This window comes from Mastacembelus armatus, chromosome 23 (assembly GCF_900324485.2).
Source record: "Mastacembelus armatus chromosome 23, fMasArm1.2, whole genome shotgun sequence".
NCBI classification, from domain to species: domain Eukaryota; kingdom Metazoa; phylum Chordata; class Actinopteri; order Synbranchiformes; family Mastacembelidae; genus Mastacembelus; species Mastacembelus armatus.
Genome location: NC_046655.1, coordinates 7099439 through 7115524, shown reverse-complemented (window position 1 = coordinate 7115524; position 16086 = coordinate 7099439).

The window sequence follows — 16086 nt, the reverse complement described above, 5'->3', positions numbered from 1 at the left end:
AGAACTGTGACAATTCATTTAATCCCTCCATGAATGCTATTCTTCTCTCTCGGGGTGATACTGAAAAGATGCTCCAGGCTTTCCTGCAGCAAAGCGCCAAGCGGAGAGGCCCCTGGGAAATATTTTATTCAGGCGACGTCAAATTTTGTACTCTGCTCACACACATACGTGCACATACAAACTGCAGTTTTTATGAACGAGGCATCCTTGTCCTGTATTTCAGTGTTGTAGCTGCTGCATGCATTTTTATATTGACTATGATTATATTATTCTAAAAGATTGTAATTTTAAAATGAAAGCAGAAGGTTAGTCTAACTACTCCAGCCTTAATGTTCCCATTGTTCCCCTTAACTTTGGCTTGAAGTAGCTTTGAAGACATGTGAAATACTTGAAAATATTGCACATACATTCCATAAAAGCTGTATCATGCTTTTGCTGAAAGAAATACCAGCGAGGACATATTTGGTACACTAAACAGACGTTCAAAAATATATTCTCACACACACACCTCTGAATTCTCTCTATCTTTTGCCTGCTCTGTTCTGTTTCTGACATTACCTTGGGACCGGTGTTTTTGTTGCAAACACACACACACACACTCTTCACACTCTCACTGTCCTAGTGTCGGCTCATTAGATGTGTGCACGTTAGAGCACCTCATGCTACTGCGACCTACCCAAACAGAGGCCCTTACTAAAGTTAATGAAGTGGAAGTCTCCTGGTAAAGTGTGGACTTTGAATACGTTTCTACTGATTCCAGTGTATTGTACCATTGTCCACTGCTGTTTTCTCAATAAAAAAAAGTGGGAATCTGATATTTCGCATCACATTGCTGTTATTTATCCTAGGCTACCAAAACAGTCCATTTACCATAATGCTAATGGGGTTTAAAAAAGGCACTACTTTATGTTTATTACAAACAGGGAACTGTGCCAACCACTGCTAATTTATAGGTAATCAGTGACGGAATTTCTCTTCTAAATGACTTGAGATACTGCCTGTCAGCAATACAGCCACAGTCCCTGTGTGCTGCTTTCATCAGCTGTTTTATTTCCTTCCTTTCTGCATGTGTAACCTAGCTTATTGGCTGTGATTTTACTGAACTCTCAACAAGTGTGTGTCTGTATGCACTGTTTTAGTGCTTGTTTGTTTGTGTTTTTTCTATTAGTTCTCCATAGCAGCAACTTTCTTTTGCTTATTAAAAGTACACACTTTCTCAGCAGCAGGTTATATTAGCTATATGTAATTAATGTTAATTCCTATGGTGATACTTTTGGCTGTTCTGTGTGTTTTGTTAGTTGAAGGTGAGTTATACAATTTAGATTTAATTTCTCATCTCCTTTTTCTGGATGTAGCTTCATATTGTGAATATTAAAAAGTAGTTTGGCTTCTAAGGCAACAAAAGATGATTGTTTTACATTTGTGGTTTTAATAGCTTTAGTTACTGAACATAAACCTATTTTACATTCGATGGGGATTTAACTAAATGCTATAAGACCATAACTATTTCATTCTATTTTCTGGATTTGTCATTTATGTTGGTATGATTAGCCACACTTACTGAGCAAAAGGCAAAAGATAGCACTGGAATTAGTTTAAATATCCAGTTAGGTTTGCTATAATAAACTGCAATAGCATCTTTGTAGCTTTGACTGAACAACAGAAATGTCTGTTGTTGGTTTGTTGTCTTTTATCTGATTTGAAGTCTGTGTGACCATAAAATAAATGCTATCTTTAGACAACTACATAAGTGGCAAGTATAAAATAGAGATGGGCTTCCAAATTCCATAGTATTCCTTTAAGTGCTGTTGTTTTAGATGACATGAAGCAATCTGACATGTTGATTGGCTGAAAAAGCTAAGAGAACTGGTTTCCTGGAGGGGTGAACTGTCCTATCTACTAATAATTGTAAAATCACAGAGCAATTGGCTGTGAGGGGTGGTCGGCACAAAAACAAGGATCTCTCTGTGAAGAAACTCATCTCTTCTGGTGTGAGCGATCACACACAGAAGAGTGGAGAACAAGTGGAGGGAGTGGAAAATGATGTGATTGGGATAGAAAGCTGTTTTTTCTTTCTGTCCATACATTTTTACTCAAAAACATCCCTCAGGTGCAGTACTTATTATAGAGCACAAAATTGCCTAATGTGCTTATTTCGGCTGCTAATGCAGCAGGCAAGCAGGAAGACAGGGTATAGCTCTCCAAGGGGAAATGTACAGTACAATAAGACCTGTAAGCACAATTTAAGTAATTAGATTTTGAGACTGGATTTAAGGTCCTGTATCTGCACACAATAGTGCTTCCACACACCCGCACACCAGGTGCAAATACACACAGCATCTGAACTGGTCAAGTAAAACATTCACACACACAATTTGAGGTTATTTTTCCAGAGTATTTCTAGTGGCTAAGATGAAAACCTGCAATATAATGCATGTTCTAGTAAGTTTCCCCTTTTGACCTGTTTGCCTCAGTCTTATTAACAATGAATAATAATTTGAGTATAATTCTAACACCCATGCTGCACTCGGCAGGTGACTGCACATTCGCTCACAGTATGAGACAAAGGATGGTGTGATGTAAATTTGGAGGAGGAGGTGCAAGATGGAGAGACAGGGACAAACAGCAGGAGGAGGAGAGACGAGTGGAATCAAAGTAGTTAAAGGAAAGTAGGAGAAAGAGGCAGAATAAGCAATAACAAGGCACTTGTGGCAATATGTTAAAAATAGGGACAAAAAATAATGCCAGAAGAGCAGAGCTGGAGGTAAGGGATGGGCAGTGAGACGAAAACAGGGGGAAATGGAGAAAAAAGGATGGAGTCAGGATGGACAGTAGTGTGGGTGATTTATGCCAGGGTGGTGTGTGTCTGTGTGAAGTTGTCTGAGTGCCCAACCTAAGAGTCAGATCCGGAAGGCAAAGCCAGATAAAAACAAGTGAAAATGTGCCCGTTGGATATAATAGTTTACCTTTTTCCAATGTAAATTCAGATATTTTGTCTGTCTCATTTGTTATCTGGCTTAATATATACACAAACAGGAATCTAAACATAACAAGTTGTGTATTTTTTGGAGGATTACACAAAAAACAAAGCAGTTGCAGGCTTTGTTTTTTGTGGATGTTTGAGAGAGTAAGGCGACCTGTTTCCACCTGACCCAGACATGCTTAACTTTTTACCCCTGTTATAAGCCGACTGCTAAAACTCACTATTTATAATAACATGTTATATTTCATTTGTTTAATCCAAGGAGCAGTATTTCTGGACAGCATCGAACTAATTGCTAAGATAAGCTAATGGGCTTATGTCTGATGCCAGCAGACAGATATGAGAGTGCTTCTGATCTTATCTAATCCTCAGTGAGAAAGTGAATCACTTCTTAAAGTGCTGGACTATTCCTTTAACAGAAAATATTCGTAAAAGATGAAAGGTTTGTGTAAGATTTGTGGAAAATGAATTTTATGCTGCAGATCTAAATTACCATCTTTAACTGGACAGAAATATAGTCACATGAAGAGGGAATTGGTACCTCATGGAAACACAACACTTACATACACTAGGCACACAGACATACAGAGGTAAACATACATACTGTGCAGTGTCTACTTCCTTGAAAATTTCTATTGATTAACACAATCCAAAGGTCTCACGCTGATCACACTTAATGAGATTTTAAGCTATACAACATGGTTGACTAGCAGAATGAGCTGCTGCATTATACTCCTTCATTACATGCTGAGCTCTTGCTTTAATTGAGTTGCGTGTGTTTTTATACTCTGTGTGTGCTTGCTTTTATAAAAGTATGTGTCTACTCTTGGATGATATTTGTACATCTTTATTATCAGGGTGTTGTAAGTCAGTGCGGTAGTCCCGTTGCTATTTATGCGACTGTGCTCCTCTGTCATCCCACATTACCCATAATTACCCTCAAGAAAGAGACAGCACATGTCCCCTGGGACAAATGTGCACACACACATATAGCACACAAACAAAATAACACAGTTATTCACAGAGTCTATGAACATGCAGACAGTGTATTCTCTAAATTACCTCCTCCTTAGCTGCATCATATGTACTGGAGGAACACACAAAATGATATAGCTGCCAGCCATCTCACTGCAGGCATTACTTCTTGGTTTGCTGGTTGGTATGCTTATATTAAATTTGTCATCAAAGAAATGATATATGATGTGGCATGCTGGCATTTAAGAATGCTAGGATGCTCCATAGACGCTGTGTGGGGTGGAATTTTAGATCACAATTTGCATTAATTTAATCTCAAATCCCTCTCTGGGCTGTCCTCACAGTAACATGCAATTAATGGCTCGCACTTCACAGTCAGAAACACAAAGAGAATCACTCTTTAAATGATAGCTTTTTGGCTTTTGCACATACTATACTTCTTTGCTGACTTTCGTATGATTATTGGAGGTACAGACACACAATCTTCATATTTGGTATATGACACACACAAGTATTGGCAATGCAGGAGGTTGCATATATTAAATTGACTAAAATGATTATATATATAAATGATTAAAATGATGACCTTTTTTCTTTTTTTTTTTTTTTTTGAAAAATACACTTTTGTTTTGAAATTTTCATCAAGATGTCAATAGTTCAAGGATAGGATAGTCCTCATTCTTGATGCCTTTTCACTTATAAAACATGGAATATGCCCACCAATGCATTGCAGTAATTGTACATTTTTGTTAATTACGCTTTTGTAGTTGGTTTTTTGTCATATAATTTGTTAAAATATAATTAATAAGAAGGCCATGTTGTGTCTTACCTTTAATGTCAGTATGATGGCTTTTTATTACTTTAGCAGGATAAAATATTACAGATATGTAGATTAGTCACGACTTTGTTACTGATATGACGGTATAGCTACTGTACTTTTCCATCATTTCACCTTAATTCTCTCTTTTCTCCTGAATGTTTTGAATCTAATGATTGCTTAGCCGCAGCTTGACAGCAACTCTACACTCCTCTATAAATGCTTGAAATTGAAATTGATTGCTGTTCAGCTAGCATAGGCTAGAAAGTCATACGTCTGGCACCTGTTTACTTTGCAGTATTTAGGTACGCCATTTCTTATAGGGTTCCCAAAAGCATTTTTTATTACAGGTGTGCCGTAGGTTTAAAGCCACTGTTAACACTCGACAGTTCATGCAGCAGCTGATAAGTGGGACAGCTTACCATCAGCCAAATGTAGTGCAAAGTTTGTGCCAGTTGAGAAAGCTTCAACTTTAAATCAGGACAAGTCGCTGGCCATAGACGAATATTCAATTTGTGAGGGCTGTGCCACAGAGTAGTTTATTTTTGAGTAATTTAATGTTTAATAGTAATGGGTTTCCCCAGCCTTTCAAATATCAGATCAGTAATAGTCCATATCTGATGCCGGCAGCTCATTTCAGCCGATCAGATTGCCACACAGTGCTCAACATTTTGTCATCCTTTGATGTGAGGTTCAAAGGGTTGCAAGGCTGTCAGCGGTTGTCTTCAGATACATCACCCGCAATAAACTGTGAGCTGAAAGTGAAGCAGACCTCTTGACGCTTTCACTTGCCCTGTTTCTCAATTACACAAGACCAAACAGATGCTTTTGAGCTAGCAATCTCTGCCAGAGCAGACAGCGTGCAGAGTAGTTTTCAGGGCCTGTTGGAGGGGAAACATGGATGTTTTCAGACTGAAAAACACAATGTGGCCCCGCAGCTGAAGTTCCAACACAGAAAGGCGCACACACGGTGATGAACGGAGGTAGCGGAAGATGGATGGTCAGGTCAGGGTGATATGACTGCACAGTGAGGGAAGATAAGCAAGAGACAGACGAGTTTCCCCTCTACCAGCCGAACAATGAGCAGGGGTCTTGGGGAGGGTAGAAGGTAGAAGAGCGGAGCAAGGGAAAAGGAGGCAGCGGCGAAGTATTATTCAGTAATGACAGTCTGGGAGGCGAGCTGGGAGATGTGGGGCAAAAGCCTCCAGAATAAAAGAGGTTATTTCATTAGCTAACAGCTAATTTGTTTGTTAGCTTGAGCGCAGCTTTCTGTGACGCTAAACATTATAAGTTGCAAAAATATTTGTGGTAGTAATTGCAGTTATTCCACTTCTCAACATGTTCTGCACTGTTTGACATATCAGTCTTAATTTACAACAACAAAACCTGTTCAACCGGTGCTGTCACCTGCTGATCTGTGCCCCCATCTGCCATTAATGCGCTGCATGTTCCATTACACTGCTTTTTTGTTGTACACAAGTAATAATGCACAGGAAAATAAACACCACAAAATAAAACTCACTGCATCCATAATTTCTCATGTCTTTTTGTCTTTTTGTAATCTTCATTGCCAACAATTGCTCTCTTTATTAGCTATGATTCTGAGTCTTTCGCTACACAAATAAAGGAAGCACATTGATCCTTAGTTTAAGGTTTTGTCATGTCATTCATGCATACAAGCTGTTCTGCAATTACTGCACCACACTGTAAACTTGAATTCTTCTTCTTCTTTCCTCCAGACTTCTGAAGTTCATCAGTCAATGAAACAAATGTGCAAACAGGAGACATGCTTTCTCTACCTCACAACTTTGTCTGAAACTTCCTTTTCATACTCAGGTGGCTCATCTGTTTTTTACTCAAATCCACTTCTGCAGAATATTGAAAGCATAGGCCGAGGCAGCAGCTATTCTCTGAATGTGATGCTTAATGCACTACAGCAGTCAGTACATCACCTGTGAGAATCTGTACTATATATTTTGCAGGCACTCATCATTGCTAGAGATATGCACAGCAACTTTGTAAATCTGATTGTCAAATTCCATTTCCAATACTTTCTTGTTGGTAAAGATGAGCTTGAGGCAGTGACATAAGTTAGGGTGTCAGTGTGCTGGGAAGCTAATCAAGCAAATTTTTTTTTTCACTTCAAGTCAGTTGCTCATGGACGTTGTATGTTTACTGTACATCTTTAACACCCAACATACTTTAAAATGTTTGATTCAATTGTATTAAACAAATTTTAACAAAGCATCAATTGAAAAGTCACCACATGAATATCTAAACCAAATAAATGGACTAGTAACAGCTATGCTCCATGCGGTGCTATTACAATAATGAATTCATTTTGCTTTGGCCGCCACAAAGGGACACGGATGCTAATGTTTACTGCAATTTTGAAAATACACTTCTATGCAGTAATATACATCTATATCACGTCTATGAAAGGACACTTGCTCAGCATGTAATCACTAACAGTTTAACAGTTACAGTACTTCACATCCAGCTTTTGTGTTGCAGAAATTTAGGGAATGTACAGACCTTGAAGTGAAAACAAAGTTGCTTAGTTTGTCAGTCTGCTGAGTCAAGGTTGTTGAGAAATGTCAGACATAATGCGCCTTAGAGCAGCAACAGCAGTTTATTTCATGTCTCACGGTCATGTAAGCTGTTGTTCATATAAAAATATTGATTAGTGCAGCTTTGAATAAAACGCTGATAAAGCGTTTAAAAAAAGGCAAGAGCTAAATTGTTGCATTGTGTGTACGCTCCAAATCTACTCTTTTGATACCTGAAAAGCAATATTCTTGCATGCAAAACAGGCAAGGCTTTGAGTACCCTCTATACATTGTGGTTACATACCCCTGTGAATGTTATTATATTATTGATTGCCAGACTGTTTTACCACTACCAGTCTCCTAGAGCCCAAACTTCATTGATTTTTCCCAGCTGCTTTTAGAAGCAGGTGATGAATTCTATTGAACCCATTCACATGGCGGAACTTAAGTTTCCAGCTTTTAAGGTGAATGGCAATTTTAACTTTTCGCATCTCTTGCTACTCCCTCTTAAGATCCCCTCCACTCCTCCTTTCTGTCTTTCCTGCGTTGATAATTTGTTGTTTGACTGCTGCCATCACACAGAGCCTTGAGGACAGCGCATCTCTGGTGCAAATGTGTCCTTTTTAAAAAGACTGTATTGTACATACTGCACCGTTTAAAAGACTGCTGGCATTATCAGTACTATGCTTACCCCCTTTTTCTTAGTTAACATTTTCTTCTGTCTTACTGTAAAGTTAATTTCAAGCAACCCTGGTTTCTAAAATCTTTTTACACTATGGAGGAAAGCACACAATGTTTTCTTGTGACTTGAAGGTTGTCCCCTCTCCAGTGTTCCTCACCATAGGGCCTCAGATGACTAAGCGGCACCTCAAAGAGTGGATGCCAACAAGAAAGGAAATAATAATAGCAAAACAGGAAACCACAGTACTTTAGGCATGGATGGTGAACCAAACTAATTAGCAGCTTAGTGCACAGGCTCTTTAGTCAGTCATCCGAAAAGTCCATTAGAGACCCTTCTCTCCTCCTCCCACTACTCTTTTGCTTTTCTAGCTTTGAACATTATATTCTCGTCTTAACACAGTTAGTCTAATTTCTGGCATCCCTATTTTTACAGGTCCTCTGTGCAGATCATTGAGATTTTGAATCACAGTTGTACAATATGTCACCACATTTAATAGTAATGTGTGGACCATCACAGACTGTGAAAACTAACAGCATAATCACAGAACAGTGACTCTTAATTTTCAATGAAATGTTTCTTGGTTCTCTCATGGGATGCTTCCATTATCTTTAAATTGTTATTAAAAGTCTGTATCTTGTTGAGTTGTTGATGTGTATTATAAGATAGATAGATACATGGGAGGCTTAGTAGAGCACTTACAGCTTGGTAGGTTAATAGGTGGATATTTAATGTATGGATTGATATGGATGGATGGATGGATGGATGGAGAGACGGATACTTGAATGGAAGCTTGGATAGATTATTACTTAATCTGATGGATTCGAGACTGACAAATAGAAACTTAAAGATTAATATATTGATGGATGGTAACTAGATGAAAGGATTAATACTGGCAAAAATGAATAGATCAGAGGATGGGTGGATACTTGAATGGCTTTTTGGATCAATAGACAGATGGATACTTGGATGGGCTGATGGATCAGTGACACTTGGATGGGTATTTGAATGGATGCATGTTGGGTGGATTATACAGTTCATACTTCAATAGGTGAAATAATTGATTTTGAATCAATAAATTAATGGATGGATGAGTAATTGATGAATGGATTCTTGAAAAATATTCTAACTAGAAAGAATACCTGGCTCAATATATGGATGGAATATTGGATTCTTAGATGGACAAATGAGGGCGAAAGAGAAAATGAATGTAAACAATTGTAGTATCAGGCTGCAACATAACAAAATTAGAAAAGGGAAGGGGGTCTGAATACTTTCAGAATGCACTGTATTGTACTGGGAAATTTAGTCTTCATCTGTTTAGCTTCTGTTAAAAATAGTTGGTATGAACATGGGAGGAGGCTTTCACCTTAGCAGGACCTGAGCTGGGGAATTATGGGTATTTCTATTGAAGGAATGTTACTTTTCAGAAAAAGGGCAAATCACAAAATTCACTGCTACAGTGAGACACACACCAAGCCAGGCACAGGCTCCATCCTGGAGCAACTCTAACCAAAATCGATATGAGAGAGGTCATTGCTATTCCAATCATAACCAAGCCTATCCTCTCTGTTTACTTTTGGTGCTTTCCCGCAGAAAACGCACACAGTCCAAACACTACCTCTGAGGCATCACATCAATGAAAAGAGGACAGAGCTCTGCTGGGGCTAATATCATTTATTTATCTAGTTTTTATGTATTAAATGATAACAGAGCAGTATGATGCAAGGGTGTTTTATTGGGTGGGTTTCTGTCTGTCATAAAGATCCCTTCTGAAAGTGAATGAAGCTAACCTGAGACCCAGAATTCAAAAGAGCTCTATCTAGATAAAGGCACCATCTGATTCAGATCATAGAGTAGCTGTAGTCATTGTACAGCTGTCAGCCAAGTCCAAACTTAAACCAACTTTTCTCCACAGTCAGTTTTGGTCATCATGTGTTTGGCTGCAAGTGATGGAGGAGGTGAGAACATCTGTTCTGTTAATCTGTGAGGCCAGAGATTTTTTTCCCTCTCTCTCATTTTCCCTGGGAACTTGCTATTCTGAGGACACAGCACGAATGTCAGGCTTCAGCTCAAAATCTAACACACTGCAGCAAGTTAGTGAAATCGCTAGGTGTCCACCATCTGTGTGTGTGACCTGCCAAATGCCATGTCATCATCATCACAATCAGTCAAACTCGCATCAGTTTCTGTGAATCTGTGTGTGCGTCTGATAATGGTGCATAGCTTCCTGTATGTTTTACATGGATGATTGCACTTCAGTATGTATGTCAACTTATTCTTTATTGTTCGTCCTCTGTTTTTTGACCCGTACTGACTATTTAGGAGCAGTGGCAGTGCCTGGGGACCAACTCTTTTTCTGAGTCAGTGCCTTTGTCAAGGACAGTGGCCTTGCACTTAATGTGCTGGGCACAATTGTTTGTGTTACTTGTCCCGTGTACAGGTAGAATTTGGCTAAAGCCTTCAAATTAGTTGTGTATAAACAGAATTTTACACCTTAGTCCTTGCATGTGTGATTTGTGTGTGAGTATATTTCTCCTGCTTGTGTATGCCTGTGTGGGGTTAAGCCTGTCTTTGAGTGTGAATGACACCTGACCACCATTTATCTGTCCATCTGTTGTGGAAGCCTCTAACAGGCTCAGGCTGCATCTTCTTTTAAAGATGACAGATCGGATGCTGAGCTTATATTTTACAGATCTAGTATACTTTATTCTCTTACCTCTGAATGAAGTCAGTGAAAAACACAGGACATGCTGTTCCTTACTACACTTCATTGTTAATGCACAAGAACATCACATAGTACGTAATACTGAAGGACATGTCTGTTCTTCAGTGTGTTCTCTATGATAAAGTGAAATATTTTTAACAGATGTCTGAAGAAAATCTTGAGACAAAATTTATATTACTTTACCTGAGGCATACCAGACCAGCTGCATGGTTAGAATAGCAAATGCCAAAGCTTTAATGAATTGTGTGTATGCTGAATCAGTGTTGTGTCAATGGGAAATGAGTGCTACAAACAGAACTTTATTTATATGAAAATATTCCTAGCATAAAGTTATGAAGTTGCCTACCCTCAGTTTGAAATTTTATCACATTGGGTTTTATTGAGACTGCAAAGAAAAAGACAGCATCCGTTTTTTCCCACCAATATCTTAAAATTACATTTGTTTACATTTAACTGGCAAAGCCTGGGTAATTGAGAGTCTTGTCCATGGATATGAAATTCCCAAAAAAGAAGGGTCAGTTTGGATGCATGTTTCAACAAAATATTGACTATTACAGACGTCTCATGCCACACTTCTCATTTACAATAGACAAACACCATTGGTTTCTTTCACTGTGGCTAAACATACCAACACTTTGACCATAACCAGATCAGAGCATTCATTTTTACAACAGTTATGTTTTTTTTCAAAAGCACTAACAACTGATGTTCTGCTAATAAGGGCATGGAATCAGAAACATTAGAGCCTGCTGTCCACTGTCATTCCACAGTGTAAATGATGTGTTTTGTTGTTTAATTTTGAGGATTTGTTGATTTTTACCTGAAAGACAGAAATCTTACTTTAACAAAAAATGAGATTGGTGGAAAATCTGTGATGCCAAACACAAAAAAGAGAAAACAAAATACTGTTGTTTGCTCAAAAAAATACCAGCCTCTAAAATGAGCTAAATAATTGGTATGCAAATGAAACAGGCTTCAAAGTTATATGCTTTTTTTTTAATACTAATTTTCATTTTCAATTGACATTTTTACATGTTATTACATAATTCCAAGTGAATTACAGTCAAGTACTGCCTGCCAGCCAGCATAGACAGTGTTCGAAATTCATCTTTAAACAACTCGATCACCTCAATCTATGGAGTCCCCGGTGATGAGGGACCTGGCCTTCTGGCTGTGTTATTCTATTATAGAGCAGCTCATGAAAAACAACTTCCTCTCTGCTCATCCCCAAAATAAGATTTCGATTGATTAAATGCCACTGTTGGAAGGGAGCATCATCAGATTTGACCAAAGTCTCTCAGCGTGTTGCCACTACTTCAATCGGGTTGAGTTCTGAGGAAGTGTGGGAGTGGGAAGATAAATGTATAGAGCGGGAAAAGAGGAGGATGAATGCACAGTCGAATGGAGGCAGCGGAGAATGGAGGGTAAAGAGAGAAGGAGCAGAGTGATGGATGGTAGGAAGGATGGGATGGCGATGGAAAGGTGTAGAAAGGAAAGAGAGACTGAGAGGTTTCTGCCTGATTTGCAGTATAATTATCCAATGTGTCTTCGTCTGGCTTGGCAAAGACATCATTAAGGAAACCCAAGGTCGTCTGGGTTCATGGAGCTGCTGAGGCTCAGCCACGCTCCCTTCCCTCCTGCCACTCAATTTGTATAATTTACCTTCATTCTGAGTCCCTTCTGAAAAGAGCCTGTTTGACCCCTAATGTGGAGGAGTCAAAAAGTTCCATCTAAATGAAATGCATGGCTGAGAGACTCCTTACGACAGTGTGGCCAGTCAATAGCCTGGCAGGGAGATGCTGATGATGATTCTAGGAGATGGCTGTGCTTCAGAGGAGTTGTTTAGGTATGCAGGAAGAGAAAGGGAGTGAGACAGAGAGAAAGAGATGAGAGGTGGTGATGGGAAGAAAATGAAAAGGTGAAGTGTACCCTTCCCTGAGGTGATTTGTACAAGTGACCCCAGATTGAAGGGATGCTCTGTGACGTGCTTAAACCTTCAATTCCTCTGCAAAAAGGCGCATGTTCTGTTTATGTTTCATAGTCTGACATGATGAGGCTGCACTCTAAGAGATGGATTGGAGGGAAGAGAGTGCAGAGGGGGCACAGTGTATGCTGCACTGGAGGAATGATTACCCAGCATGCAGCTGAGGGATGAGAGCCGAGCGGGTATTTTATTTTGTCAATTGGAGTGTGCAAATGGAAATGTCAGAGGCGGCCGGAAAACTAATGAATCTGATAGGAGAGATGCCACCTCTCTCGCCGAATGCCTGATCAATTGCTGTTGTCTTTTCTGGGCGCTGATGTTTTTCGTTGTTATTTTTTGATTGTTTTCTCCACCTGGCCTGGCTGTTTGCGGTTAAGAGCTTGATGGTGAACTTTGAGTCAGGGAAATAAAGGAATCGATCTATGACAGGAATCAATGCTTTCATCTGTTACTTACACGTCTGGGCCTGTGGAAGGTGATTTTGGATTGGAGTTCTCTAACTCAGTTAGCAAAGAAAACATAAACAAAAGAGGGTGTGCCAGCCCTTGAACAATTTGGTTGCGACTGCTGCAGTTAAACACGTCAGTTTAGTCTTGCCTTATTTCCACGTTTCCATTTAGTGACAGAAACTGAACTCCCTAATGGCAATATCAGAAAACAAGTTGTCTCAGTTCAATTAAGCAAGTAACTTCCATAACCTTGGAGCATTTTTGTGCATCAGTGACACAATGTGACAGACGTGCTTAGTTTAAATTTAGACTGACAATGATCCAGTGTGTCAGGGCTTTGTGCTTGTTCAGTCACAATATCTAGTTACTTGATGAGAGACTGCAAGCGCTGCACAGGATGAAAAGAAAGCCCTGCATTTGCACTATTCTATTTTGACAAGCAGGCTAATTTCTGCCCAGGGTCATCAATATTTCTGACGCTCTAGTCGTGGCATAAATATAGAATGAATGTCCCTTTGTTGTGCTTGGGGAGCTACATATCCCCAAGCATCAACAAAAATCACTTGGATCTGTTTGTTAGCTTGTTCAGTCAGTCGACGAGACTGTCGCGGGTCCCTCCGGAGTCTTGACTGCTTTCAATATCATGCATCATAAACAATATCCAATTTGGACTATTGAACTATGAAAATACACTGTGCAAGTTGTGGAGAGAGATGACAAGAAATCAACCAGCTGTATGAACAATGAGTAAAAGCAGTGGTTTGTAGTAAAACAATTCAAATTTATGTTGCTATGATTTTTTTTCCTTATAGGTGAGTAAAAATACATGATGGTTTCCTCTACAGAAAATAAAGGTCTGTCAATAGAATCAGTGTGCCGCTATGTCTTCTCTTTATTTAAAAAAAAATATCCATCCAAAAAAGTATCTGTTCCTCTGGCTGCCTACCTGAATCACACATTAATCTGGCTTTGGTTGAGTTATACCAGAGTATCTCTATCTGTCTCCTGACTGCTGTGGGCTTAAGACCTCTTTGTTCTAAGAGAGGTCCCATTCCTTTGATTGAATACCCCTCATTACCTCAGTTCCCTTTTGAATCTGATCAGGCTCAGCAGCCCCTCTCACACTTTCTCACCTTGCTAATCCTTTGCCAGAGTCATAACCGATGGCATTTGCTCAGTCTTTACACCCTCTGTTTGAAGCCAGCGTAGAGGATTTGGCAAAAAGTGCCTCCTAGCTCCTAAGGAAACCCATTTGCGACAGAAATGGTTATTTCTTAGAATCAAGATCTAGTGAGTCTTTCCCACTTATGGCCCGCAGGACTGAAAGAGATGAGCCAGGCCATCGTTATCGCCCATGTTCTTTTGGACACCTGTCAGAGGACTGAGGAAAGCTTTCTTTTTTGACAGAATTGAGACAGGGCTTACACATGGCACTGATCTCTACAGCTAGTCGCACAAAGATTACATAAATATTGGACTTTTACTCATATCCCTTTCTTAGCCTTTACTGATCTCTATATATTCAACAATAGGCCCCTTACAAAACTGTGTGGTAGCTTTTCATTCCCCAGTGAAAGAAAAATGTTTTATCATGGACTAAAGAGAGAATAATTTGTTATTGGGATGATAATGAATGTGATGATATTCCACAGTCTGTTGCTAATTCCAGGATGCACGTAATACAATTTAATAGGTCACTTAGTTTCTTCTGTTTGATAGACGAACAGCTTTCCGTCAGCAGGAACATCATTCGGGATGCATACATTATAGGAGTGCAGATTGCCAGACTATTAACTACCCTGCTCCCTTCATTTTAGTTGCAAATAATCCAGCTAGATATCTTTATATAAAACACAATAATCATCAATATAAAACAGCCATTCAGTTTTGCCAGGATTTAAACTGGTGGCTTTGTCTTATTTGGAGAGGAGAAGAAACTGAACAGAAAACTGAGGAGGAAAGAAATATAGAAAGGACTGAAAGAGAAAAAGGAATATGTCAAAAATATAATTAAGATCATATACAGGGCCTAGGTTATTGTTATTCTAGTTCCCAGGGAAGCGTGTAATGAACTAAAGGAATATGGTTGTTTTTGTATAACCTTACCGTGAGCCACATGCTGCTCCAAAGTATATGGAATCATGCAGAGCAACCATCTACACATACCAGGGTGGCGGAAGAATGATTGATGGTAGGGTATAGCCATTTGTGTGTTCATTTGGGGAGCTAGTTTAAAGCACTGGTGTAAACAACTGTGACACACTCATACAAAGGTGCTAGATTAGCATTAAGCCCAGAGGAAGGGACAAATCTGAGTATGCTGGCCATGCAGTCTGGTATGAACAGCAGTTTGAAACAAATGTGGGATTGTACAGCACTTTACTGTACTAGATTATTTTACTGTATGCACACCAAATGGCATTGCCAGCACCACAGGTGTTCCTCCTTTGAAAAGCCCTCTGATCCCCATCTGATGAAGTCCATGCCTCTCTCCACCCAGTGTTTCCATTACTACATCAAAGAATAAGGCCACCTGTTTTGTCAAAAGAGACATTGTCTTCAGGCCACTAATGCTTTTGCTGCTGCATTCCTGTAGTACACAGATATTTCTGGGTTTAATGAAGGACTGTGATGATAAATGTGTGGTTTTGGGTATGTGTGCACTTGCCTATATAAATAATAGGGTATAGTATAGTTACACAACAAGAAGGCGTAACAAAGGAAAGTAAAAGTTGTGTGTGTTCACATAACAGATAACCTGCAAATCACTCTATCTTTTGGAAATTAACATTTCTGGTTCATTTAACTAAATTAGTCACCTTTTTTATTTTTATTATATACAAGATATTTAATGCTGAATTTTTACAGCACTTGCTTTGCTAGAAATTGGTCACACACATTAATGTGTGGTTTTAAAATGCT